This window comes from Carlito syrichta, unplaced genomic scaffold (genome assembly GCF_000164805.1).
Source record: "Carlito syrichta isolate Samal-C Ts95f unplaced genomic scaffold, Tarsius_syrichta-2.0.1 Scaffold305705, whole genome shotgun sequence".
Classification (NCBI taxonomy): Eukaryota; Metazoa; Chordata; class Mammalia; order Primates; family Tarsiidae; genus Carlito; species Carlito syrichta.
The window spans coordinates 196,745-208,738 of record NW_007249801.1 but is presented as its reverse complement, the minus strand read 5'-3'; the positions used below and the strand labels follow the sequence as shown (position 1 = coordinate 208,738).

General features: G+C 44.8%; 1 protein-coding gene across 4 annotated transcripts in view; it reads right to left on the bottom strand.

The window, feature by feature from the left end:
• CALCOCO2 (calcium binding and coiled-coil domain 2) overlaps positions 1–5,614 on the bottom strand; it is a 30,941-nt gene extending 25,327 nt beyond the window's left edge. For 2 of the 4 annotated variants that reach the window (XM_008062444.2, XM_021714686.1), the window contains exon 1: positions 5,505–5,614. The gene's annotated coding sequence lies outside the window, so the exon portion shown is untranslated. The remainder of the gene's footprint in view (positions 1–5,504) is intronic. The other 2 variants (XM_021714684.1, XM_021714687.1) reach the window with 2 other exon arrangements.
• Between the last annotated feature and the right edge of the window lie 6,380 nt (positions 5,615–11,994).

Genomic DNA, 11,994 nt, shown 5'->3' with positions numbered 1-11,994 from the left:
AGAACTTATCTCTTAATTAAAAAAAAAAAAAAAGAATGGGAAATCAGAGTGTGCACCTGTAGTCCTATCTACTCAGGAAGCTGAGGAGGATCGCTTGAGCTGAGGAGTTCAAATTCAGCCTGGACAACATAGTAAGATCCTGTTTCTTTAAAAAAAAAAGAATGGGAAACCATTTTGGAGGTAAAACCTATACATAAAAGAAATAAAGTATTTTAGATTGTTGATACCTGATACATACTCCACTCAGACAAGACACACATTCTGTCTTCTAAATGCCTGGCTGCTCTAACATTTAGAAAAAACCCAGGGTTTTACTAGGAAATGAAAAAAATATTGCAGCTGTATTAGCAGATAAAGAAAGAGCTGTACATCTGCTAATACGACACAATACCTTACAAATTCAGACGCTGGAACATGCTAGAAGATTGTGTATACACATCGGCACATATACAATCTAAAAAAAAAACAAGTAAATACAATAAAAGTTAAAAATAAAACACCCCATAACACAGCTCTTCTAGCCCCACCCTTCCTATTTCCTCATTTTATTTTGAAGTCTAAGCAACCAGACCTCCTCTTTCAGCTCCCCATGAAGGCAATGGGACTTTGGGGACTGAACTGTCTGTTCTTGAGACTGAGCTAAGGAACTAAGAAATGCACACTGGCTTTCTGGTTTGCACACCATTTAGCCACATCCTCAACCTCAAACCTCAAAAGAGTTTGTCAAAGGTCAGGGACAGGTCACATTCCAATCTAGGTCTTGACTTTTCTCTCTAAGACAAACCATTACCTGTGTGCCGAGTTTTTCTTGGATGCTCTGGGAAGGTGGGCAGGGAAGTGTCTCATCTTGCAGACTCTTTTTTTCCCAGTTGTCTCCAGTCATATGGAGGCCAGCACGTCCCCTCTGTCCTAAGCCTGGAGCACCAATTTATCCGAGCATGCAAAATCACTTAACTTGCCCTTTGACCAAGGTCATGAAGAACACTCAGCCAGGTAAGAGTGACTTCAGGGCCTGTGGTCAGTTATCCTAAGGGCCTCTCTCACTCCCAGGTCTTTTCCTTCATAACACAGTCACCACTTTATACACAATACAATGCCTAAGGCACTCCAATCACTGATTATGTGTTTGTGGAACAAATGAATGAACAAGAAATGCACATCATTCATCAAAAAGTTAAAAAAGAAGGGGTTCTGTAGGTAAATAACACTGGCTCCCCTTGGAGAAGTTGCTGTTTCTCAGCTTTCTTTTTTCTAAAATAGGGTGAGGACATGATAATCTTCAAGTGCTAAGTCAATTCTTAGTAGGCTGGTTCAGCTGGCATGGCTGGTTCAAGAGGCACAGTGCCAAAAAAAACAAAAGGCCCAGATTTGATTTCCTTAAGAACTCATCAAATTCACATTCTATTACCCACCCTCCACACACTCAAACTCTGGCAAGCTGTTTTGCAAATGGATGCTTTCTGAAAGGCGAGACCAGCTAAGGGAATGTGTGGCTGGGCAAGGCCTCTCTTTTCTTACTAGAAAAACAACCAATCTACCCTAGCTCCTGAGCAGAACATTGAAGAAAGGACAGCACATATCCACAAAACAACATGAAAAGGCTCATGTTCTGGGCTTGAGTGTCTAGTCGGAGGAAACTCTATCTCTTTTCATTCATCTGAAAACCGAATCATCTGTCTGGAAAAGTCAACAGCTTTGGTTTCCTGCTTATCAAAAATGCAAGAGACTCCATGAAGTTTCTCATTTCAGAGATCTCATCGCCCTCCCGGAAAGGACGTGGAGAGCATCCGATGGCACTCTGGGTATTTAGAACTCAACCATTCTTGACATAAAGGTTAACATTCTCTTCTGCCAAGAATGGAGAAGGTGTGAGGAGGCAGAAGAGTAGTGGCTTCCCTTTTCCCCTTTTGACCAAGCTGAGGACGCAAAAGGGTAAAGTAAACTACAGCATAACCACAGCAACCTCTGTGGGGTCCATGAGGAAGTACTCTGTTCGATTTTTCCTGGAGGAAATTTTTATTTATTTTTTTGGAGTATCACTCTGTTGCCCAGGCTGGAGTGCAGTGGTACAATCAAGGCTCACTATAGCCTCAATCTGCTGGGCTCAGGCGATCCTTCTGTCTCAGTCTCCCGAGTAGCTGAGATTATAGGCATGTGCCACCACACCTGGCTATTTTTTTTTTTTTTTTTTTTTGTAGAGGTGAGGTCTCGCCACATTGCCCAGACTGGATTCAAGCAATACTCTCACCTTGGCCTCTCTAAATGCTGGGAGCCACTGGCCTAGTCTGCATTTGCTGAGTTTTAAGGTCAGGGATCCTTAAAGTCTTTTCCTTCCTCCCAGTGACACAATTCCCTGGGAGAAATGGGCTCCGACAATGCATTGGGAAATTACCTTTCTGACAAAGCAATCTAGAAAGGAGTATTTATTGAGGGGGAGAGAAAAAGATATGGAAAGAAAATTGGAATGATTTAGGCAGTAACTTTCTTCTCCTTTTGCCACTTTTCCCACTACAGGACCAGTCTACCATTCACTTCTAACTTGGCAGTAATTCACAGAGGAAAGGAAGAGGAGAAACATAAGAAGAGCAAAAGTTAAATTTAGATGCCCAGAGGACTACTGAGTTATGAAAAAATCAGTGGGAGGAATCAGGTTCCCTAGAAATTATGAAATGGTATTCTACCTAATTCCTTACTTCCACCTCCAAATCAAAGGCTGGTCACATAAGGAATGATCAGGGAAAACAAACAAGGATTTTTTTTTTTTGAGTTGGAGTCTCACTCTGTCACCCAAACTGGAGTGCAGTGGCATGCTCCCGGCCACCGTAGCCCCGACCTGCTGGGCTCCGGGGATCCTTCCGCCTCAGCCTTCCAAGTAGCTGGAACTACAGGTGTGCGTTACCATGCCCGGCTAATTTTTTGATTTATTGTAGAGATGAGGTCTGGCCAAGTTGCCCAGGCGGGTCTTGAAGTCGCGGGCTCAGGCAATCCACTCACCTCAGCCTCCCAAAGCACGGGATTACAGGCTGAGCCACCGAGCCTGGCTAGGGATTTTTAAAAACAAAACTATCAAGCATGGGAAAATAAGGCACAGATTCTACAAGCTGTCAGAGGCATTTCTGCCTGGCCTCTGACACAGTCGTTACTTTTTTTCTTTTCGGCTGGGTTTCCAAAAGGATTAGGATCCTCAGAGGTGCTGGCAATAATAGGAATGTATTTTAAAATGAGTCCCCTGAACTGGCTCCCAGCTCCTAAGAGAATCTGACACATTTTCATCTAATGAGCTTTTCAAGCCTAATATACGACTCCCAGGACTGTTCCACAAGGGCATAGATCCTCTTATGTCTTCCTGAAGAAAAGAGCAGCCAGCTCTGTTGCTCCTTCCAAGTGAATCTGCACATTACACTGATAGGCTTTTTAGCAGGAAAAAATGTGAAATGCCCAACATTTTTACATTAGCCTTTTATGCCAGTGGGCGTATGTTTCAAGAGAACTGAAGACGATAGGTAGCTCCTCTGGATTAGCTCACAGAAGGAAACCGAAAGCTTCCATAGCCAAAAGAGAAATGCAAATCATTTCTTCATTTGGGAACAGTAAGAACAAAGATAAGTAAAAGTCAGACCCACACTGAATTGAATTCCTTCATCCTTCTGTTTACTTTACTTTCTAAACGATTAGCAATTAGTAAAATGGATGGATTGATTCGAATCCCATTTCTCCCTGGCCCTGGCAGAGATGCTTACACATAGCTACCCTGAGAGAATGCTGGCAGTGGATAATACGGATGTGGAGATGACCCTGAGGCAGACTGCCAAAGCAGACATATGACTGGTCCTCAAGTTATTGAGCCACTTGCTCTTGTCCCAGATTTCATGTTCATTCTAGCTCTTTCCCTACAATATTTCAAGTGCCTTACAAAAATTGTACACTCCCAGGAGGACTTTAATACTACTCATTAACAACTGTTTAAACTGGCTGCCTGGCTTGCTCCAAGCAGGCCCTCGATCCCACATACCACACCACCACAGTGCCAGCACTAGATCTCGGTGAAGAACAACCACAAAAGAATTCTGGGACATGAGGTGCAAGCAACTGGAAGAAACTGTGGAAAGCTCAAAGCTGTGTACTTAATCTCCATTTTACTGAGACTACGCACTTTTTTTTAAAAAAAGAAGTAACTGTTGTGCCATGTCCCTGTGACACAGGCAGTGACAGCATTTGAAGTATGGTGGAAAGGAGACTAGGCTAAGAGCCAAGGGACCTGGGTTCTTGTCTTAGTTCTGCCACTAACTAGCTTTGGGACCTTGGCCAACTCACACTACCTCCTTTTGGCCTTAGTTTCTTCATCAGTAAAACGTGTGGATCAGGCTAGACTATCTCTAAGGACCTTTCCAGCTGTAATGATGATTCTAGGTGAGTGAAAAAAAAGTTTTAATTCTCTTTTCCTCTAAGAAAATAAGAATGCTGTTCTATTATTTTAAGTACACCCAAGTTTTTTAAAGAGCCCCAAATGTACTATTTGACTTGAAAGACAACATGACATGTTAGTGCCGGGTAACTCGGGATTACTGACTGCTCTTTTCAAGGTTTTTCCCACTCCACAGCAGTCATGTCTGCTAAAGGATAGAGTTTCAAGGCCCCCTGAAAATACCTGGGAAACTGAGTCATCTGGATATTTCTTAATCACGTGTTCTGCATAAGCTACTAACACCTACTACCTAAAGTCCTTTGCTTGAAATGGTTTTTGCAATAGTGGAGATAAGTTATATCTTCCATATTATTCTACTCAGCTCCGGCCATTGCCACTTGTTGACTTGCACATGGAGCAGAGATTCCAAATGTAAAAAAAAGTTAACACGTTCGGGGCCGTTGAAATCATGCAAGTGGCAACAAAAGCCAGTGCGGAGGGCAATGGGCTAACAACAGTGGTGGCGGTGAGGGGCCACGGAAGATCAACTGTCAAGAAGCAGGTTTCTACGCCTTTCCTTCTAGTCTGCCTAGACTATCTCCTGCAACTGCAGAATGCGAGGCACTTCAGAGATCAGGACCACTCTCGGAGGGGGAAGCTGAGGTCCAGAGAGAAAGTAACTTGGCCAGGGTAACGCGGAACCGCCCCACTTCCGCCTGGCCGCAATTGGCTATGACGTCAAGGCCAGGAATTAGAAACCACCACAAGCTCGGCGGAGAGAGGGGCATGACCGCACGACTCGCGTCAAGACCCCCCACTACGGTCAGAGGCGGCTCTTCTGATTCAAGAATCCCCCTCCTTCCCCTTCAGCCTCTTTGGGTCAGAAGCCCGGCAGCCCTGTCCTCCTGGGGACAAAACTGCCCCATAACCCTCCGAGGCCGCGGGAGGGGCTCCAAGGCCTCCAGGACGCCACTCCCACTATTTCCCAGAAAACTGAAACCGGCTGCACCTCCACCCGCCACGACCCTTTCTCAGGACTAGAAGTCTGAATTGGGGCAACCCGAGGGCCTAACTGCCCCCTTCCCCTTGAGGGACTCACCAGGGGTAGCAGCCAGCAGCGGCGCAACAGCAACAGGGCAGGGAAAGGGACAGGGGCGGGGCTAAAAACCCGAGGGAGCGCTGACCTCTCCCGGCCCCGCCCACCTCTACGTCACAGCGGTCAGTAGGCCCCGCCCCACCGCGGCGCTTGTTGGGACTTGTAGTACTCGGGTGACTGGGCCTGAGGCATGGACAGCGCGGCCCTTTGTGCGTTCCCCAGTCCTGAGTGGCGGTCTTACTCCAAGGAACTCGTTTCGTCTCCCAGAAGGATCTGTTTACTTATTCCTTTTAGCCGGGCATGGTGGCACGCGCCGGTGGGTCCAGCTACTTGGGAGACTGAGGCAGAAGGATCGCCTGAGCCCAGCAGGTGGAGGCTGCTGTGGCCATGACTGTGCCACTGCACTCCAGCATGGGCGACAGTGAGACTCCGACTAAAAAAAAAACCCAAAAACCTTTTTTTTTTTGACATGAACAAGAAAGCTTCATACCTTTGAAGGGCCATGAAGAAGTCATCTTCATTTCTCTCCTGTCTCCACTTAACACTTCGCGAAGTTTCTTAGAGATGAGACCCTCTTTGGCATTTAATCATGCCTTCTACCTGTCCTAAAGGAGACCTAGCAATCTTCCCAGGCCCCCTAGTTTGTGTGTTTTACCACTCTCTTTCTATAAAGAAATCTTTCTTTAGAGTTAATTCTGTCAAAGTGGTGTTCTTTCTTACGTCGGTTAAGAATAAACTCAGCAAAAATCCTAAGTCGATTGAGAGAGAATCCCCCATCCTTGATATCTGATCACCATGACCTGCCTGCAACAATCCTAACATGTCTCCTCTTGGTGATTTTCTGTCCACTGACCCCTCACACTGCCTGTTGGCTATAAATTCCCTCTTGTCCTAATTGTATTCAGGGTTGAGCATACTCTCTCTCCCCTTTGATCCTGAATAAAGTATTTCTTACCGTTTTAATAAGAGTCAGATAATTTTTTATTTAATACTCAGAAGATACTAGTTAAACAATGCACATGCTGTCTATGGAAGGTTAAATTCAGAAGTGTCCCTTCTCCAGGGAGTAGCAACTGCCTAAATTAGGAAAGAAACTTTTCTGTCATCTAACCAGAGCATCCATGCCCCTGAAGCAGCTTTAGGCTTTAGTAGGGGGAATGAGCGTTCCTAATTCTGCCTCCTCCCAAGAATGGTGACATTCAACCGAGATGAATGGATGATGGGAAATGATGAGAAAAGCAGAGAGTAGTGCATCTGTCTAAAGTTCAAATCACCTTCTGAGTTACCAGAATAATATCCTCCCATTTTAAACTCTGTCTAAGCAACAAGTGTCTTCAGTATACTGGATACATTTCTCTTAATTTTACTTACTAGCTTTTCTTTTCTTTATTTTTTTTTGAGTTAGAGTCTCACTCTGTCACCCAGACTGGAGTGCAGTGGCCGCTCCCGGCCACCGCAGCCTCAACCTGCTGGGTTCTGGCGATTCTTCCGCCTCAGCCTTCCGAGTAGCCGGAATTACAGGCATGCGCTACCACGCCCGGCTGATTTTTTGATTTATTGTAGAGATGAGGTCTCGCTGCCCAGGCGGGTCTCGAACCCGCGGGCTCAGGCAATTCACTCACCTCAGCCTCCCAAAGGCGCGGAATTACAGGCTGAGTCACCGAGCCCGGCTCTTACTAGCTTTTCTAAAAGCACAGAGAACTGAAATTACCTACACCCACATAACTTATGGTCTACATTAACGTGACAACTATTTCAGTAAGTTAAAATTGCAAATAAACCCACTGTTCATTCCAGGAACTTCCTAAAAGAATCATTAATAGAAAGCATCAGCTGCCAGGCGTGATGGCTCACGCCTGTAATCCCAGCACTTTGGGAGGTAGAGGCGAGAGGATTGCCTGAGTCCAGGGGTTTGAGACCAGCCTGGCAACTTGGCAAGACCTCATCTCTACAATAAATCAAAACATTAGCTAGACATGGTGGCGTGCACCTATAGCTCCAGCTACTTGGAAGACTTAGGCAGAAGGATTGCCTGAGCCCAGCAGGTTGAGGCTGAGGTGGCCTTGAGTGTGCCACTGCACTCTAACCTGGTCGACAGAGTGAGACTCCAACTAAAAAAAGAAAGAAAAAAAAAGCCTTAGCACCTTCACTAGAAGGCATTAAATGACAGTTTTGTATGCCCTAAGTCTCTAGAACCCCTGGCCTCAAAATACTCCTTTTGTGTGTCCGCCAGTTCTCAACAATAATATTATGATCCTTATTCGATCCTAATCAACTCCCACCCCACATTGAAGGAGCTTCCCCTTAAACCAAATTTCAAAGTCTCAGTATACACCATTATTTTGTCCTTCTCTCTCTGTGCCTCTACAACTCTCAAATTAGTGCTCTCCTTTCTGTGGAAGGGATAGACTCAACTTTGTCTTATCAATAGATTGTTTTGTTGTTATTCTGAGGAGCTAAATTTGACAGCACAGCGTAAAAAATTAATCTGATTTATTTCTAATATAAATGTCAAGGGAAGGCAGCAACTGCAACCCTTTAGTACTGGATATTGAAGAAATAGGAATTTATATCAGATCTACAGAGAAAATCTTTCCCTTCTATCTTCCACTGCTAAATATCAGAGCACACACACAAAAAAAGACTGAGGAGTAGATGTGTGGTTACTCTGTGACTGACACAGTAGATTATCCCGTAGAATCCTTATAAGGGAAGCATTGTTATTATCCTCGTTTTACAGGTGAGAAAAGTGAGGCTAACAGACATAAAATTATTTGTTCAAGCTCACACAGCCATCAGAAAGTTTGAACCCCGCATTTTGACTCTAGTGACTTCATTCTTTTTTTTTTTGAGTTGGAGTCTCGCTCTGTTGCCCAGACTGGAGTGCAGTGGCCGCTCCTGGCCACTACAGCTCGACCTGCTGGGCTCCGGCGATCCTTCCGCCTCAGCCTTCCAAGTAGCTGGAACTACAGGTGTGCACTACCATGCCCAGCTAATTTTTTTGATTTTTATTGTAGAGATGAGGTCTCGCCAGGTTGCCCAGGCGGGTCTCGAACCCGCGGGCTCAGGCAATCCACTCACCTCAGCCTCCCAAAGGCACGGGATTACAGGCTGAGCCACAGAGCCCAGCGTGACTTCACTCTTAACCACTACATTCACTGTTTTAGTGAGGAGTTCAGTAATCCACAAGGAAAGACAAACACATACATAAGTGTAATACCACAAGATGTTGGCTTTAGAAAAGGAATTTACACAATGATAAGATAGCACAGAATTGATTTTTCCAAGGGACAAGAAGGAAGTCTTCACAGAAGAAGTGTTAAAGAAAAATAATCCTGAAGCCTGTTAAAACAGTAAGGAATTGGGAGATCGAGGCAGGAGGATTGCGTGAACCCAGGAGTTCAAGACCAGCCTGGGAAACATAGCAAGACCTCATCTCTATAAAGCTAAAAAATTAGCCATGATGGCACATGCCTGTAGTCCCAGCTACTCGAGAAGCTGAGGCAGAAGGATCTCCTAAGCCCAGGAGGTTGATGCTGCGATGAACTGTTATCTTGCTACTGGACTCCAGTATGGGTGGCAGAATGAGACTCTGACTCAAAAAAAAAAAAGCGGGGGGGGGGGGGAGACTTTATCTAGGACTTTTACAGTAGAAACATTACAATAGGGGGAGAGAGTATGCCCAGCTCCAAATACAATAAAGTCAAATGGATTTATAGCCAAGGATTAGAGTGAAGAGATCTGTTGATGGAAAAATTACTAAAAGGAGATACCAAAGGCAAGGGGGATTCTTGCTAACTTAGCAGAACTCTTACTGAAGGCAGGCTGGGGATTGATCATATATCAAGAGTGGGAGATGAGGAATTTCATCAGTTATTGAAGATGATCAGATATTAAGGGTGGGGGTTATCTTTAAACTGCCTTAGGATTCTTGCTAAAACTGGACTTGGCAAGGACAGACATGGACACCAAGGCCAAGCCCTAGTTGAGAAAAGGGATCAGAGAAGCCTGATTAAAGTTTGGTCAAAGAGATTCTTTGGCTGGACACAGTGGCACACACCTGTAACCCTAGTACTTTGGGAGGTCGAGGTAGAAGGATCACTTGAGGCTAGGAGTTCGAGACCAACCTGAGTAACATAGAGAGACTCCCATCTCGACAAAAAAATAAAAAAACTAGACATGGTGGCACAAGCCTGTAGTCCCAGCTACTGAGGCAGAAGAATCACTTGAGTCTAGGAGTTTGAGGCTGCAGTAAGTCATGATCATGCCCCTGTACTGCAGCCTGGGAAACAGAGGGAGACCCTGTCTCAAAAAAAAAAAAAGAAAGAAAGAAAGAGAGAGAGAGAAAGAGAGAAACTTTGTCAAAGGTGACATTTGATTTATTAAACAACAAATTTGGAAGCAAAAAAAAAAGAAAGGGAGAGAAATTCAAGATGGAAGTAGGAAGTGGCCATTGACAGCAGTGCTGTCTAGTAGGATTTTCCGTGATGGTGAAAATATTTGACATCTATACTATCTGATCCAGTAGCCATTAACCACATGTGGCTATTGAGCACTTGAAATGAGACTAGTAAGACCGAATAACTAAATTTTTATTTAAAATTTTTATTTAAAAATTTTATTTAAGCCAGACATGGTGGCTCATGCCTATAATCCCAGCACTTTGGGAGGCTGAGGTGAGAGGATTGCCTGAGCCCATGAATACGAGACCAGCCTGGGCAGAAACAGAAAGATTTTTAAAATTAGCCAAATGTGATGGCGCTTGCCTGTAGTTCCCGCTACACAGGAGGCTGAGGCTGAAGGAAGGATTGCCTGGACCCAAGCAAGTTGAGGCTGTGGTAGCCATGATCGTGACACTGCACTACAGCCTGGGTAATACAGTGAGACCCTAATTCAAAAAAATTTTTTTAAATTTAAAATCTTGATTTAAATTTTACTTAAATTTAAAGAGACATAGGCAAGGGTCACTGTTCTGACTAGTCCAGACTGAAAGCATATGGGTTGCTGGCGAGGATGTGGAGAAAAAGAAACGCTTCTACACTGCTGGTGGGAATGCAAACTAGTACAATCTCTTTGGAAGATAGTGTGGCGATTTCTGCAAGAACTAGAAATTGACCTCCCATGTGACCCAGCAATTCCCCTATTGGGAATATATCCGGAGGAACTCAAATCATTCTACAAAAAAGATACCTGCACACGTATGTTTGTTGCAGCTCTGTTCACAATAGCAAAAGCATGAAACCAACCATGCTGCCCATCGAAGCTGGACTGCATAAAAAAATGTGGTACATATACACAATGGACAATTATGCAGTCATAAAGAAGGACAAACATGGACTTTGCAGCAACTTGAATGGATTTAGAGTCTATCATAGTCAGTGATCTATCACAGAAACAAAGAACAGAGTATCATATGTTCTCACTCATAAGTAGACCTTGAACAATTATCATAAAATTATAAGAAAGGGATTGGCAGTACTGGGCAACTGTGAGGGGAGTGAAGGTGGGATTAGCAGTTGAGGGAAACTGCCCGGGGGGGGGCACACCTCATCAACAAGGGTACCTGCATAATGAACATTTGTATACCTAACCCTGAATTGTACCCCACATCTTCAAAATAAAAAAAATAAAAAAAAAAGAAAGCATCTGGGTGACACAGGTATGAACTATGGAAAAAAGGAAAGGACCTGCGTGGTGGTTCACGCCTATAATCCCAGCGCTTTGGGAGGGCAAAGTGAGTGTGCCACTGCATTCCACCTTGGCAACAGAGTGCGACTCCAACTCAAAAAAAAAAAAAAAGAAAGAAAGAAGGAAGGAAGGAAGGAAGGAAGGAGAGGAGAGGAGAGGAGAGGTTGGGCACAGTGGCTCAAGCCTGTAACCTCAACACTTTGGAAGGCTGAGGAGAGAGGATTGCCTGAATCTGCAGGTTCAAGACCAGCCTGGGCAACATGGTGAGACCTCGTCTCTACAATAAATCAAAAAATTAGCTGGGTATGGTAGCGCACACCTGTAGTTCTGGTTACTTGGATGACTGAGGTGGAAGGATCGCCTGAGCCCAGCAAGCTGACGCTGGGGTGGCAGTGAGTGTGCCACTGCACTCCAGCCTGGGCAATGGAGTGAGACTCCAACTCAAAAAAACTAAACAAAACAGAACAAAAAGAAAGAAGGAGAGCTAGGTGCAGTGGCTTACACCTGTAACCCCAGCACTTCAGGAGACAGAGATGAGAGGATTGCCTGAGCCTACCAGTTGGAGACCAGCCTGGGCAACATGGGGAGACCTCGTCTCTATGATAATAATAATTTTTTTTAAAAGCTCACAAAAATGAAAAGAAGGAGAAGCTGGAGGCAAGACTAGGAGCAGGCAGCAAGTGCCACTTTCACTTTTTTCTTTTTTTTGAGTTGGAGTCTCACTTTGTCGCCCAGACTGGAGTGCAGTGGCCGCTCCCGGCCACAGCAGCCTCGACCTGCCGGGCTCCGGCGATCCTTCCGCCTC